Raw genomic sequence first — 15,027 nt, forward strand, 5'->3', positions numbered from 1 at the left:
AAACGCGTTTGGTGAAAGGACAGCAAACGAATCTACACTTTACTTATGTGGCTCGAATACAGGGGTGATAAGGAGTTATCTGAACCCAAAATTATCGATTATACCATCATATCTTCCAATACAGCGGAGCAGAGGAGCTTTAGGACCTAGAGAGCACGCCCTACTTCCTGCTGCCGTCATGTGGGACGCCACGAGAGGACAGCTAAATCACGTGGGACGCCGCATAGGTCCTAGCAGGTCAAAGAGGAAGAGGTACCCCAGAGAAGCAGCATACGGCGTAGAGTGGTAAAGTACATTCACATATACTGAAACCCTATGTGATATTACGCAATATATAATATAGAGATTGTCTCTGGACGAAAATATTGATACGGAAAAATGGCAACATACGTGATGAAGAGTGAAATTGATCATAAGAGTGGATGAACAATTTAGTGTGGTCTCAACATAGGTGGACATTCAATTTTGCTGCTAGATTTCCCTATTGTTGCTGCTAGATTTTTTTTGCTGCTCATAGTGTTATTTATTATTGTGATACCCTATTTTGAGGTTTTTATCTTTATTGTATGGTGATTTTTATCTCTATTGTGTGGTGCCTTTTATGTATTTTTGGATATTTTAGATCACATTAAATAATGAATATTTATTTATCCATTTTTTGGTTGGTGGTCCATGTGGTCCTGATATTTCAGTGCCCCCCACACATTATTTCTATTTTTGATCCAGTAACTCATCTATGCAGGGCATTGGGTGTGCATCAAATACAGTGATGGCATTCAATTTTCTGTAGCCCCCACAAAAACTTGTCCATCGATCCTTCTTGGTGATAAGGACTACAGATGATGCCCACACACTATGTGCCTTTGGGGTCACACCCAACCTTAACATCTCATCTGTCTCTCTCTTCATATCAGCCCGCACCTCTGAGGAGACATGATAGGCTGATTGCCTTAGAGGAGATAATCTCCAGTGTCCACATAGTGGACTGCGATCTGGGTTCTCCCAGGTTTACCCGTGAAGGTGGATAAGAAAGATAGCTGTGAGCTGAATTAGACATCCTTAATTGATCCTCCCTCCTGTGCTATGGCTACTAGGTCTAATAGGCTTTCACTCTCCCCTTCTGGTAAACTGCAGACTGGCAGGGCGCACGTAGCCTGGTCAACATGTGCTTTGATCATGTTTACATAAAAAACTTTCTATTTCTTGTGAGCATGATCAATCGTGAATATATAGTCCATGTCTTTTAGGCGTTGATGAATGGGATTCGGGCCTTCCCATGCTGCCTGAAGCTTGTTTTTGGACACAGGGATTAATACCGACACATTTTCTCCTACTTCATAAACTCTCTCTCTGGTGTTTCAGTCATACCACCTTTTCTGACTAGCCTGCGTCTGGACCATGTTTTCATGTCAGGGTTTGCATCCTCTCCCGCAATCTAATGACATGATGAATGACAGACTTTGGGTGTGACGACTAGTTCTCCCTCCCAGGATTCTGGGATCCCCTTACTTGTCTTTCATACAGCAGTAAATAGCAGGTGTGGGAGATAATGCTCTCAGTCTGAGCGAATCGACTTCAGATGAAACATCCGAAGTCGATTCATAGAAACATATAAAACATAGTATGTGTCGGCAGATAAGAACCATTTGGCCCATCTAGTCTGCCCAATATACTAAATACTATGGATAGCCCCTGGCCCTATCTTATATGAAGGATGGCCTTATGCCTATCCCATGCATGCTTAAACTCCTTCACTGTATTTGCAGCTACCACTTCTGTAGGAAGGCTTTTCCATGCATCCACTACTCTCTCAGTAAAGTAATACTTCCTGATATTACTTTTAAACCTTTGCCCCTCTAATTTAAAACTATGTCCTCTTGTAGCAGTTTTTCTTCTTTTAAATATTCCCTCCTCTTTTACCTTGTTGATTCCCTTTATGTATTTAAAAGTTTCTATCATATCCCCTCTGTCTCGTCTTTCTTCCAAGCTATACATGTTAAGGTCCTTTAACCTTTCCTGGTAAGTTTTATCCTGTAATCCATGTACTAGTTTAGTAGCTCTTCTCTGAACTCTCTCCAAAGTATCAATATCCTTCTGGAGATATGGTCTCCAGTACTGTGCACAATACTCCAGATGAGGTCTCACTAGTGCTCTGTAGAGCGGCATGAGCACCTCCCTCTTTCTACTGGTAATTCCTCTCCCTATACACCCAAGCATTCTGCTAGCATTTCCTGCAGCTCTATGACATTGTCTGCCTACCTTTAAGTCTTCTGAAATAATGTCCCCTAAATCCCTTTCCTCAGATACTGAGGTTAGGACTGTATCACTGATTTTATATTCTGCTCTTGGGTTTTTAAGCCCCAGGTGTATTATCTTGCACTTATCAACATTACATTTTAGTTGCCAGATTTTTGACCATTCCTCTGTGGCGGAACCCGCCTCGCCACTGGGCATTGGAGAGGACTGGCTACCCGCCTCCTACCTGCTGACTATGGCCCCTGGTAAATTTGTACATTTGAATGCAATTTGGGCATATGGTATTTTATATTGCTGCTACTGGCCCTTTAAGGACCATCCGTGGACATGTGACTTTTGGGAACAATGGCCTTTGAGACTGAGTAGCAGATTGCAATCGGGCTGTCTTGAATATTGTGTATGTTGTTATGGGTTTGGTTGGATTGTATTGCGATGTATTGTGGGCTGTGTGTATCTTGCTCTTGCTGTGATGTTAAAGGCATTGCTGTTCTGTGACTCTTCTCCTCCCCCTTTTCCTGTCCCATCTCCATCTCCCATCAGCCCTTGCTATTTTCGGGCCCCACCCTTCCTTGTACCATAGACCTCCATGTGCCCTATTGTATGCAAATGAGGCTGTTGGGGGGGTTTAAAGTAGGTGTGCTATGTCTAAATAAAGTGAGTTCCTGTTTTTACCCTCAAGGTGAAGTGTCGTCTCATTCTTGGGGGAGGATTTATTGCATGCTGTCCCAGTTTGACTGCTAGGAGTGTAAACCTATTCGTATGGTTTCCTATTCAACTGTCTACAGCATTCATATGCTTGAAGAAGATTTATATGCTGCTTCAGTTCGGTGATTGTGGTGTCTGCCAGAGTGCTTGGAAACCTCAGGAAAACGCTAGGAGAATCCGTCAACGGAGGTACTCAGTCGGGGTGCCAGGTGATCCGTTACACTCTAGTTTTCCTAAATCCTTTTCCATTTGATGTATCCCTCCAGGAACATCAACCCTGTTACAAATCTTTGTGTCATCAGCATGAGAAGGTAATATGGGATCAGGGCCAACTGTACAGATTCGCATAAAACTTTGTTCTAATAGGAGCTCCGTACAGTGTTAGAATGTATTGGCTCCAATGAGCCGAAGTTATTACTTTGGACTTCGCATAATAACTTCAGAAATAGATTTATACTGTAAAAAAAAAAATCCCAAACTCGTGAAGTAATAATTTGGGCTCATCGGAGCCAATATATTCTAATACTGTATGGAGCTCTGTTCCGTACAGTATTAGAATGAAGTTTTATGTGAATCTACTTCGGATGTTTCATCCGAAGTAGAGTCGCTCATCCCTAATCTTAAGCATCTGTTTGAGGGTCCCATTGTACTGTTCACCTAGACCATAAGTCTGAGGGTGGTAAGGACTGGCTATCAGATGTTGCACCTGTATTTTCAAAATGCATTGCATTAAGTTCGACATGAACTGGGTCCACGATGCGTCAGCATTTCCCTAGGAAATCCTACCCACAAAAATATGGTTGAAAGGGCCTCCGCCATCTTATCAGCTCTGCATGAAGATAGCGGTATGGCTTTTGGGTACCTTGTAGCGTAATCCACTACCATTAGGATGAAATGCTTTCCAGAGCTGCTGGGTATGGCCAAGTGCCCTTTAATATTCACAGAAATCCTCTAGAAAGGTTCATCAATAATAAGCAAAGGGATTAGGGGAGCCTTGTTAACAGGTCTAAACGTCCCCATCCTTTGGCAGATAATACAGGATCGGCAGTAGTTAGTGACATTATTCCCCATACCAGGCCAATAAAAATGTTGTTTTAAGCGGTCTTTTGTCTTGTGTATTCCCAGATGACTGCCTAGTGGTATCTCATGGGCTTCTTGCAGTAGTTGCTCCCTACACTGGTGAGGCAGTGTACCAATAGAAATCATCTGCCTGTACAGTCGGCCCTGATCCCATATTACCTTCTCAGGGTCAGACTCCTCTGGGGTCTTTTCAGCCAGCTCTCTTAGTTTTTGTAAAGTTATGTCAGTATGCAGAGGCTCCTGAAACATTGGCCTGTGTGTGTCAGGTTTGGCTGGTAAGACACCATCCTGTGTAATCTCCTGCATGAGCTGAAGGATGTCAATTGCTGCTGTTAACCCCCTTCTGTAGTGAGAACAGCAGGGGTGTCAACACTCAAAGGCTCTGAGTGGTGGGAACTCTCACTGTGTGTCACTGCCTCCATGCTGCCTCCAGTAAAGACAAGTTGAATTATATTTCAAGTCTGGATCTCATTCATTGCTACCAAGTTCCTCAATTACTCCTACTAGCAACACTCATTTATTGCAAGTGAGCCAGGATCCAGGAGTCCAGCCAAACCCAGGTAGGAGACACAGTTGACACTATACCTACTACTACTACTACTACTACACAGAGACATTATACCACTCTGGCATTCCTCACCTGGTACGTGAGTTGCAACACCTTAAAGGGCCCTGAGACTGTACTCTGCGCATGCTGCAATTGGCATCACAAACAAAAACAATAGACTTATATACCCATATCCGGACCCACTGCATAATTTGGCGTCCGTATAACCGTACCACGGTCCTGCTCATTGCATTATGAGGTCAGCTTACCCATGGTCTTGGCTCAAAATCTGTCCATTAAGATATATTATCTTGTGGGCATCAAAGCGACTTCATACTACCTTTATCCAACCTGTCATAATGTATTGTACACATGCATATCAAACATGGAGGGGTTAGAGGCAGTACTTGAGGAGTTCCTTAATTACTATATTTTACAAAGCCCTGATTGAGGCGATGTTAACACAGGTGATGCTAGTAAATGGCCTAAGTCCAACATGAGTAGCACACAGCCAAGTTATGAATTTGGCTCTGGTGGTTTTTTACATGTATACATGTTTAGAAATGGAATACGCTTTTAATAATGCAGCCAATTTTGTCCTTAAAGGAATCGAGACCTTATTTTGGCAAGTTCTGAGGCTGCAACCCCTGTTCTGTTCATGGCATTGCATTTGAGCCTGTCACACTATATATGCTATTTTATCTTCTTTTAAGGTAATATAGTAGTAGCTTTGCAGATTACTACATAGTTTTAATGTAAAATATTCAGTATAACCTCTAATTTATTGATTTAACCCTTTGCTCGCTGTAGGTTTGAGTCCAATGGAGAACAGCATTCCTGTATGGGCATGGAAACAGAAAAGACTGTTAATCAATGAATGAGACCACCAAACAGAATGATAAGCTCACAAGCAGTGTTACACCAGCAGTCCATACTCGCCTCCATCTCCCTCTCCTCGGCTGCTCACCTGTCCACCTGCTCCAGTTCCCCCTGAGTCTTCCCGGAAGTACAGTCACTGGGTGGCGCTGCTACATTCACTCCATGGAGGCTGAGGTATGCCACTTAACCGTCTCTAGCTCTTTTTGCCCATAGGGAACTGGCTCCCCCTCTGGCTTTTAAAGGGCCAGCACGCATGCATCTAAATCTTCCGAAGCCTATGGCTGGTCACCACAGGGTATTTAAGGTACTCTCACCAGGGGGAGGATGCCTGAGCAATAGGTTCTAGTAGTCTGGCTTGTTCTAAAGGTGTGCTATTTGTCTTGTTTGCTCTCCTGTGTTGTGACTTCTGCCTTTCCCCAGATTTGACCCTTCATTCCCTGACCTGACCTCTGCCTGATCTCTGTACATACCCTGAGCTGCCTGCCCTGACCCTTGGACTAATTCTGGATTGTAGAAACTCTTCCTGCCTTGACCTTGGATGTCCCCGACTATGGTTTTGGTGTTTTTTTACTGAGCAGAGAATGTTCCAAGCGCAGGTGTTTCCCCTGCAATGAAGTCTAGATCCCTGTATAGGAGTTAGAGTGGATACTTATATAACGCGCTTAGGAGTAGCCCCAATTCAAATCTGTGCAGTAAACACAGCAGATCCACAGCCACTTTGTAACAAGCAGCATATATCACAGGTTATACTGTAATCTTCAACCTCAAAACTAAACTTAAAACTGCTCGATACCATGATTGGGACACATTTTGTGATTTACATGGGGCAATTAGGCCAATTATCGGGAATGAATATTAGTACGAATGCTTGTTCTTGATAATCGCCCCACATAAAAATGAAACGCTCCTTCATTGGGGGAATTCCCAATGCTGACACCTATTTCATTGTTACTGGGCGGAAAACTGTGCTGTGTAAACAGGGATCTGCAGCCCAGAAACAATGAATTTGTATGAGGTTAAGCGATCGCAGTACCGACAATTCATCCCCATACAGTGGAGGTGATTGCTGCATGTAAATGTAGGTTTTTACCTCCACTGATGAGCAGGCAATTATCGGGAAGGAACGATCCCTTCCCGATAATTGCCTGCTTAGTCAGCTAGGGTAAATGTGCCTTAACAGAACATTGTAGGCATTGTCAACATTGGGTCACTGTGAACGGACACTCTGAACTACGTAGATGACATTCCTAATGACCATGTTGATTTAGCAGCGCAGGTGGAGGTCATTCAGATCAGCGTCAGATGAATACTTAACATACTAGAGCTATTTCATTGGCAAAGTTCCCATTCCCACTGTGCACAGTAATTTAAATGAAGAGGTACACTGCAGTTGGGATATGTTATCCAAGTTCTATTTTAAGTGCTGGGAATGCAGGCAGCTTGTGTGACGGCAGTGGAAGCAGCCATTACAGTCTCCTGTCTCTTCTGACAAGTGTGAAAAGCAGCAGTCCCAGTAATGATAAGAAGAATCTGCCTGTAGGAGCCTACAATCTAATGCAACACCATTCAGCGATATCTTTTAAGGGGACACTACCATAAACAGCCTATAGAACAGCCTATTTTTTTAGTTTTCTGGATATAATATTTTTTTTAAGTCACTCCATGTGCTTTTGTCTTACTTCCTGTCCTAGCTCTGTAACTTCTTCTTTGCTTGGACTTTTAGCATGGCAAACAGCCCTTGAGGACAGGAGGATTTTTTAAACTCCCTGCCTTCTTGAAGCCATAACTTTTTTATTTTTAAGTAAGTGCATGTTTTTTGAGGGCCAAGTTGTACTTTCTAATGGCATCATATATATATATATATATATATATATATGTATATATATATATATATATATATATATACACACACACACATATACATATACACACACACACAGTACAGACCAAAAGTTTGGACACACCTTCTCATTCAAAGAGTTTTCACTGAAGGCATCAAAACTCCGAATTAACACGTGTGGAATTATATACATAACAAAAAAGTGTGAAACAACTGAAAATATGTCATATTCTAGGTTCTTCAAAGTAGCCACCTTTTGCTTTGATTACTGCTTTGCACACTCTTTGCATTCTCTTGATGAGCTTCAAGAGGTAGTCACCTGAAATGGTTTTCACTTCTCAGGTGTGCCCTGTCAGGTTTAATAAGTGGGATTTCTTGCCTTATAAATGGGGTTGGGACCATCAGTTGCGTTGTGGAGAAGTCAGGTGGATACACAGCTGATAGTCCTACTGAATAGACTGTTAGAATTTGTATTATGGCAAGAAAAAAGCAGCTAAGTAAAGAAAAACGAGTGGCCATAATTACTTTAAGAAATGAAGGTCAGTCAGTCCGAAAAATTGGGAAAACGTTGAAAGTGTCCCCAAGTGCAGTCACAAAAACCATCAAGCGCTACAAAGAAACTGGCTCACATGCGGACCGCCCCAGGAAAGGAAGACCAAGAGTCACCTCTGCTGCGGAGGATAAGTTCATCTGAGTCACCAGCCTCAGAAATCGCAGGTTAACAGCAGCTCAGATTAGAGACCAGGTCAATGCCACACAGAGTTCTAGCAGCAGGCACATCTCTAGAACAACTGTTAACAGGAGACTGTGTGAATCAGGCCTTCATGGTAGAATACCTGCTATGAAACCAATGATAAGGACAGGCAACAAGCAGAAGAGATTTGTTTGGGCTAAAGAACACAAGGAATGGACATTAGACCAGTGGAAATCTGTGCTTTGGTCTGATGAGTCCAAATTTGAGATCTTTGGTTTCAACCACAGTGTCTTTGTGCGACGCAAAAAAGGTGAACGGATGGACTCTACATGCCTGGTTCCCACCGTTAAACATGGAGGAGGAGGTGTGATGGTGTGGGGGTGCTTTGCTGGTGACATGTTGGGGATTTATTCAAAATTGAAGGCATACTGAACCAGCATGGCTACCACAGCATCTTGCAGCGGCATGCTATTCCATCCGGTTTGCGTTTAGTTGGACCATCATTTATTTTTCAACAGGACAATAACCCCAAACACACCTCCAGGCTGTGTAAGGGGTATTTGACCATGAAGGAGAGTGATGGGGTGCTGCGCCAGATGACCTGGCCTCCACAGTCACCAGACCTGAACCTAATCGAGATAGTTTGGGGTGAGCTGGACCGCAGAGTGAAGGCAAAAGGGCCAACAAGTGTTAAGCATCTCTGGGAACTCCTTCAAGACTGTTGGAAGACCATTTCAGGTGACTACCTCTTGAAGCTCATCAAGAGAATGCCAAGAGTGTGCAAAGCAGTAATCAAAGGAAAAGGTGGCTACTTTGAAGAACCTAGAATATGACATATTTTCAGTTGTTTCACACTTTTTTGTTATGTATATAATTCCACATGTGTTAATTCATAGTTTTGATGCCTTCAGTGTGAATCTACAATTTTCATAGTCATGAAAATAAAGAAAACTCTTTGAATGAGAAGGTGTGTCCAAACTTTTGGTCTGTACTGTAAATATCATAAAATGTAGTGGGAAGCTGAAAAAATTCCAAATGGGATAAAATTTGAAAAAAAAAAAAACATGCAATTCTGCCGTAGTTTTATGTTTTCCCATTTTTACAGCATTCTCTCTGCCATAAGAATGCCGTAAAAATGCCATGAAACTGACCTGTTAACGTCATTTTCTGGGTCAGTGTGATTACAATAATACCACATTTATATAGTTTTTCTTGTGTTTTAATACTTTTTTTAATCAGATATCTCTTTATTATCAGTTTTCGGTCTTTTTAACATCATTATGTCATGCTTGTAGACAACAAGAATATCCATTGTCAGATATATACAATAAATATAGTACAAAGCATATGGCTACATAGTCAAGAGATACATCCAAGCATGAAGTCATACAATATAGGCATCTTTAAGGTAATCAATAAAACCTCCCATTAACAAGTAACCCTCTTATCCCCCCCCTCCACCCCTACCCCTACAAAAGTAGGACACAATTATAGCAATCTCCCTTCATCTCCACCCCTGGGTTGCCGGCACCGCAATACTTATTAGCAGACTATCACACAGCACTATCCTCCAATCACCTATGTATCCGTTGAGTATCTCCTACAAGCATCCATATCCACATTCAGCCATATCCTAACTCCATTCAAGTCGATCAGCAACCAGTTTTGGCATATACACATCACATATCAAGCACTGTGGTCTCCCCCCCCCCCTCCCCATATTTGCTTCCTAGTCATATTTACCTTCCATATTCAATACACTCACCTAGCACACAAAAAGCTTCTTGTAAGCGCTAACCAGGGACTACAGCATCCAGAATTATCAATCCAGCTTCCCCATATCGCCTCAAATTTGGACAGATTTTTCCTTTTTTGGTATCACCATATTTAGTTTAGCAACATATTCTGATATATCTGGAGGTGTTGATTGGATCCATTTTGCCGCTAACGTTTTCCTTGCCTGGTATAGCATTCTCCCTATTCCAGTGGCTATAACAGATTGTAGATTATCTTCCTGTATAATGCCTAATAGGCACAGCCTAGGGTCTAGAGCAGGCATCCTCACACTGCGGCCCTCCAGATGTTGTAAAACTACAACTCCCACAATGCCCTGCTGTAGGCTGATACCTGTAGGCTGTTCGGGCATGCTGGGAGTTGTAGTTTTGCAACAGCTGGAGGGCCGCAGTTTGAGGATGCCTGGTCTAGAGTAAGATTAGCACTATATACCTTATTAACCAGGTGTATTACAGCCTTCCAATACGATGTCAATGAAGGGCATGCCCACAACATATGAAGTCGATCTGCCTCAGCACTTCCACATTTCGGACAAGCCGGACTATCTCTACAACCTATTTTGTGTAAAAACACCGGGATCTTGTACACTCTATGTATTAAGTACAGATGGGATAGGCGCGCCGCTTCACTAAGAGATAAGTCAGGGGTGAGGTCTAGCACCTCCTCCCATTGCTCATCCGTAATATCACCCACATCTCTTTCCCAATGTTGTCTACTTTTAAGGGGGTATCCTTTAAGAAAGTCCTCCAACAAGGTTTGATATTGTCACGACCATGGTCATGGCCGTGACTCCTGGAACCACATGCAGTTGCCTGCGGTCTTGTCTTGTGGTCAATCACCGGTGAGGGCTGAAGTATGTTGCCTCACGTGTGGTTGCCGCCGGCAACATGTTGTATTGGCAGTATAGCAGCCTGAGCTGTTGCTAGGCAGCTTGCTGTCAGGTGCATGCGTTTGCACCTGGCAACCTGTCTTTGTAGGTGTGCCTTTTATCTGTGTGGTGTACACGGGGTTTATGTGTGTGTGTGCACTTCCTCTTTAAGTGGCTTCACTACCCTGTCTGGCGTCAGAAGGGTTAATTCCCTTTCCACTGTGTGGGTGTGGCTACTTGGGCTATTTATCCTCTGCTGAGATCTGAAGCTAAGGGGTACTCCAGCCTTGTGGTAAGCTGGAGTCATCCTCCTGGTCTTATACCATCTGCCAGTGAGGGCCACCCTTGTGGTCATAAAAGTTATGCGTGATGTTTATTTTATGTTCTTGTGATGTCTTATCTTACTGCAGCTATGGATCTGGGTTCCTGTGTGTTTATGTGTGTGTGCTGTGTCCTTTTAGGTTTGGTATGGACATTCAGCATGTGAGCACGGGATCCAGTCAGTGTGTCTGTGGCAGGTAGGTGTGGAAGTGGTTTCACTCACCTGCCATATCCATAGGCTGTTTATGTTTCCCCTTCCTTGCAGTTTGGCCAGTTTAGACTCCTGTTCCTCTGTGTCTAGGAGGAACAGGTTGTCTTACCCAGCTCCTAGCTCAGGGATCTGCAGAGGGGTTGTAGGGACCCAAGGTTCCTAAGTATGAGCCCTCCTACCATCTGGGTTGGCTCATACAGTTAGGAGTCAGGGTCAGAGATAGGGACGCTGTAGGAGGTGACCTGCTCCCTAATTCTGTTGTCCTGGCCAAACAGCTTCCACATACGTTTAACATCGCACGGCTGAGGGTTTCCCCCATCCTCAGTTGTGACAGATATATCATGGAGATCACTCCCTTTACTGGTCCTATTTTAACCGCTGTGCTTAACAACTGAGTTTTAATACTTTAAGAAAATGAAAACTTTAGAAAAAAAAAATTAATAATTATTTGTATCGCCACATTCTGACCCCCATAACTTTTTTTTTACAGTTACATCTATGGAGCTGTGTGAGGGCTCATTGTTTGGTGGGTGAACTGTAGTTTTTATTGATACCATGTTTGAGTGTGTTATTCTTTTTCTTTTGGGGGGAGGTAAAGTGATGAAGTGGCAAATTGGCTATTTTGATTATTTTTTCCATTACAGCATTCACCATGAGGGATAAATATGTTTATATTTTAATAGTACGGACATTTTGGGACATGGTGGTGCAAGTGATCTTTATTTTTTTAGTGTTCACTTTTTATTATGGGTAAAGGGGGGGTGATTAGATTTTTTTAAATGTTTTTTTTTTTAATGCATATTTTAATTCCCCTTTGGGGACTTTAACAAGAAATTATTCTCCCATAGACTGCAAAGAATTACCATAGCATCCTATAGAAGTTGCGCTATGTTACTGTGGAGCCCTGCTAACTGCAGGCCTCCATAGAAACTACTGCTGCGGTTGCCTCAGATCCTTCAGGGGGACTCAGGCTATTACACGGAATGAATAGATACCTAGATCTCAGTGCAGGGAGCTGTTCGGGCACCGGGAGCGCAGTGCTCCCAGGCAAAACCAGAAATAGAAGGAATCGGAACAGCACGTAAATAAAATCCAAAAAGTAATTGAAGTAAATCTATTAAAAAACACATCCTATCAGGGGCGTACCTAGAGCATTTGGCACCCGGGGCGAACCCTTTGTTTGGCAGCCCCCCCCCCCCCCCCCCAAGAAAGTTAAGAAAACATGCACAAACTTTTTTCAATGTTTTCAATAATATTTATTACAAATTACACCCCCTCCCTCCCCACCTTAATTACACCCCCTCCCTTAATAACACCCCCCCTTAATTACACCCCCTCCCTCCCCACCTTAATTACACCCCCCCCTTATTACACCCCCTCTCTTCTCCCCTTAATTACATCTCCTCCCTTAATTACCCCCTCCCTTAATTACACCCCCCCTTAATTACACACTCCCCCCTTAATTACACACTCCCCCCTTAATTACACACCCTCCCTCCCCACCTTACCCCTCCCTTAATTACACACACACACACACATCCCTTAATTACACCCCCCCCCCCCCTTAATTACAAACCCCCACTTAATTACGCACACACACACCCCTTAATTACCCAATTATTTACTCACATTTTGATGATGCCTCAGGCTCCGTCCGACCGCTGGTAATGGATCCTTCCGCTTCTTTAAAAGATCCGTGAAGGCGGCGCGGCGTCAGCGTCGTGACGTCATGTTGCGCGCCGCCGCAATAATCCTTCCACAGAAGCCGGCGCCTGGCGGAGTTGCGTCGCGGTGCAGCAGTGGATGGAGGGGTGACTCCGTCATGGCACCCCCCTTGTGAGTGGCACCCGGGGCGGGCCGCCCCCCCCCCTGGTACGCCACTGCATCCTATACTGTACATCGCTGGCATGTTTTAACTTACTTTAGCGGTTGTAGTAGTTGTTTTTAGATTTTATTTACACACTGGATCCTATTTCTTCTATTTCTGGATTACCTGGGTATGACCATTCTGTGGATCCCTGCTGTGGTTTGGATTACTGACTGAAGTTAGTGTGCTGGACTTTTATTTATGGATTTCCCAGGGAAAACTGCCTTAGATGCGGTGATCACAATTGACCATCTGAGGGGTTAAATGTTTGTGATTGACATTTAATCACCAATCACAGACATTAGCCCCAGGTTTCTGCTATTTAAAACAGCAGAAACCTGGAAGCTATGGGCTAGCTGCACTCAGGGACAGGCACCATATTTAAAGAATTGACAAGGGTTTTATCTTTTTCAGAAGCCAGAGAGGACAGGGGGATGAGGGACTCAATAAGAGCGTCACACATTACACTGTACACTTTTTGGGTACCTTTATGTAGGCCTACACAGATAATAGAGCTGCCATACTGCCATCCTAAATTCTACATCTACTATTAGACTAACAGATAATATCTTTCCCATCCTGCAGCAGTAAAATAACAATGGTATACCTATCTATATAGGTGTTTTATCTCTCTGTGCTGACTGCTATGCAAGGACAAGATTTTGTAATAGTATAGTCAAACAGTCAAGTATTTAAAAAAAAAGACAAACAAAACAGTTTATATGAATATTGAGTTCAAATTTTTTTTTATATATATGAGGAAACCATTTCTGACGGAAGTGTTTCTTTAAGGCCTCATGCACACGACCGTTGTGTGCACCCGTGGCCGTTGTGCCGTTTTCCGTTTTTTTCTGCGGCTCCATTGACTTTCAATGGGGCCGTAGAAAACTCGGCTTGTGCACCGTTTTTACAACGCGCCCGTGACCCGTGTTTCGAGGCCGTGAAAAAAATATAACCTGTCCTATTTTTTTCACGGCCAACGGTTCACGGGCCCATTCAAGTCAATGGGTCCGTGAAAATCACGGATGCACACAAGATTGTCATCCGTGTCCGTGATCCGTGTCCGTGATCCGTGTCCGTTTTTTCCTATCATTTCAATGGCAAACTTGACTTAGATTTTTTTTTCATCTTTCATGTCCGTGGATCCTCCAAAAATCACGGCAGACCCACGGACGAAAAAACGGGCACGGATCACGGTACAACGGAACCACGTTTTGCGGGACGTTAAAAAATACGTTCGTGTGCATGAGGCCTAAAAGAAGGTCTGCAGCAGCTGAGGCATTTAGGGCTAGTTCACATCTGCACTAATGATTTCCATTGTTCTTCTCCATCATAGGAGAAGCACAATGAAAATGTAGGAAGAGTCAGGATGATACAGGTGCAGGTCACCGGATGGACTTAGCTGCAGAGATTTTACAGAAATATGCTGTTTTACAATTTTTCATCAAGTATACAGTATTATAATAAAAGAAATGTGATTACCTCGGGTTCCATGCAGTGTTTGTTTTCATGTATCCTGATATTCTCAAGTACTGCGACTGTGGTGATCTAATAGTGGGAAATCTAAAATTTGGCATGCATCCATCTGCATCGGGGGAAAGCTGAGCCCAGTGCAGGCTTTTTTTACTCCAAGAAACATCTGTACTAGAATTCATGGCGAAGGAACGCAAAATCGGTAATCACAGAGTGGTGAGAACTGACAAACTGTTAGGTCTGTGTTTATACATGAACCCTCTAATTGTAAAATGCTGCGTAATATGTTGGTATTATGAAAAAAAAAAAAGATTAGGTGAAATGACGAGACTTTCTAATTTATTTTGTTCTCATTCCTGAAACCTGATGTAGATGTAAATAATGTAATGTGACTGCAGAGATCTTGAATAGCAAAGCTTGTGATAAATCGGTGCATGAATCGGTAATAGCAAATTTATGCAGAAACACTTTATTGATCTGTGAATAACATGT

Source organism: Bufo gargarizans, unplaced genomic scaffold (assembly GCF_014858855.1).
Source record: "Bufo gargarizans isolate SCDJY-AF-19 unplaced genomic scaffold, ASM1485885v1 fragScaff_scaffold_703_pilon:::fragment_4:::debris, whole genome shotgun sequence".
NCBI lineage: Eukaryota > Metazoa > Chordata > Amphibia > Anura > Bufonidae > Bufo > Bufo gargarizans.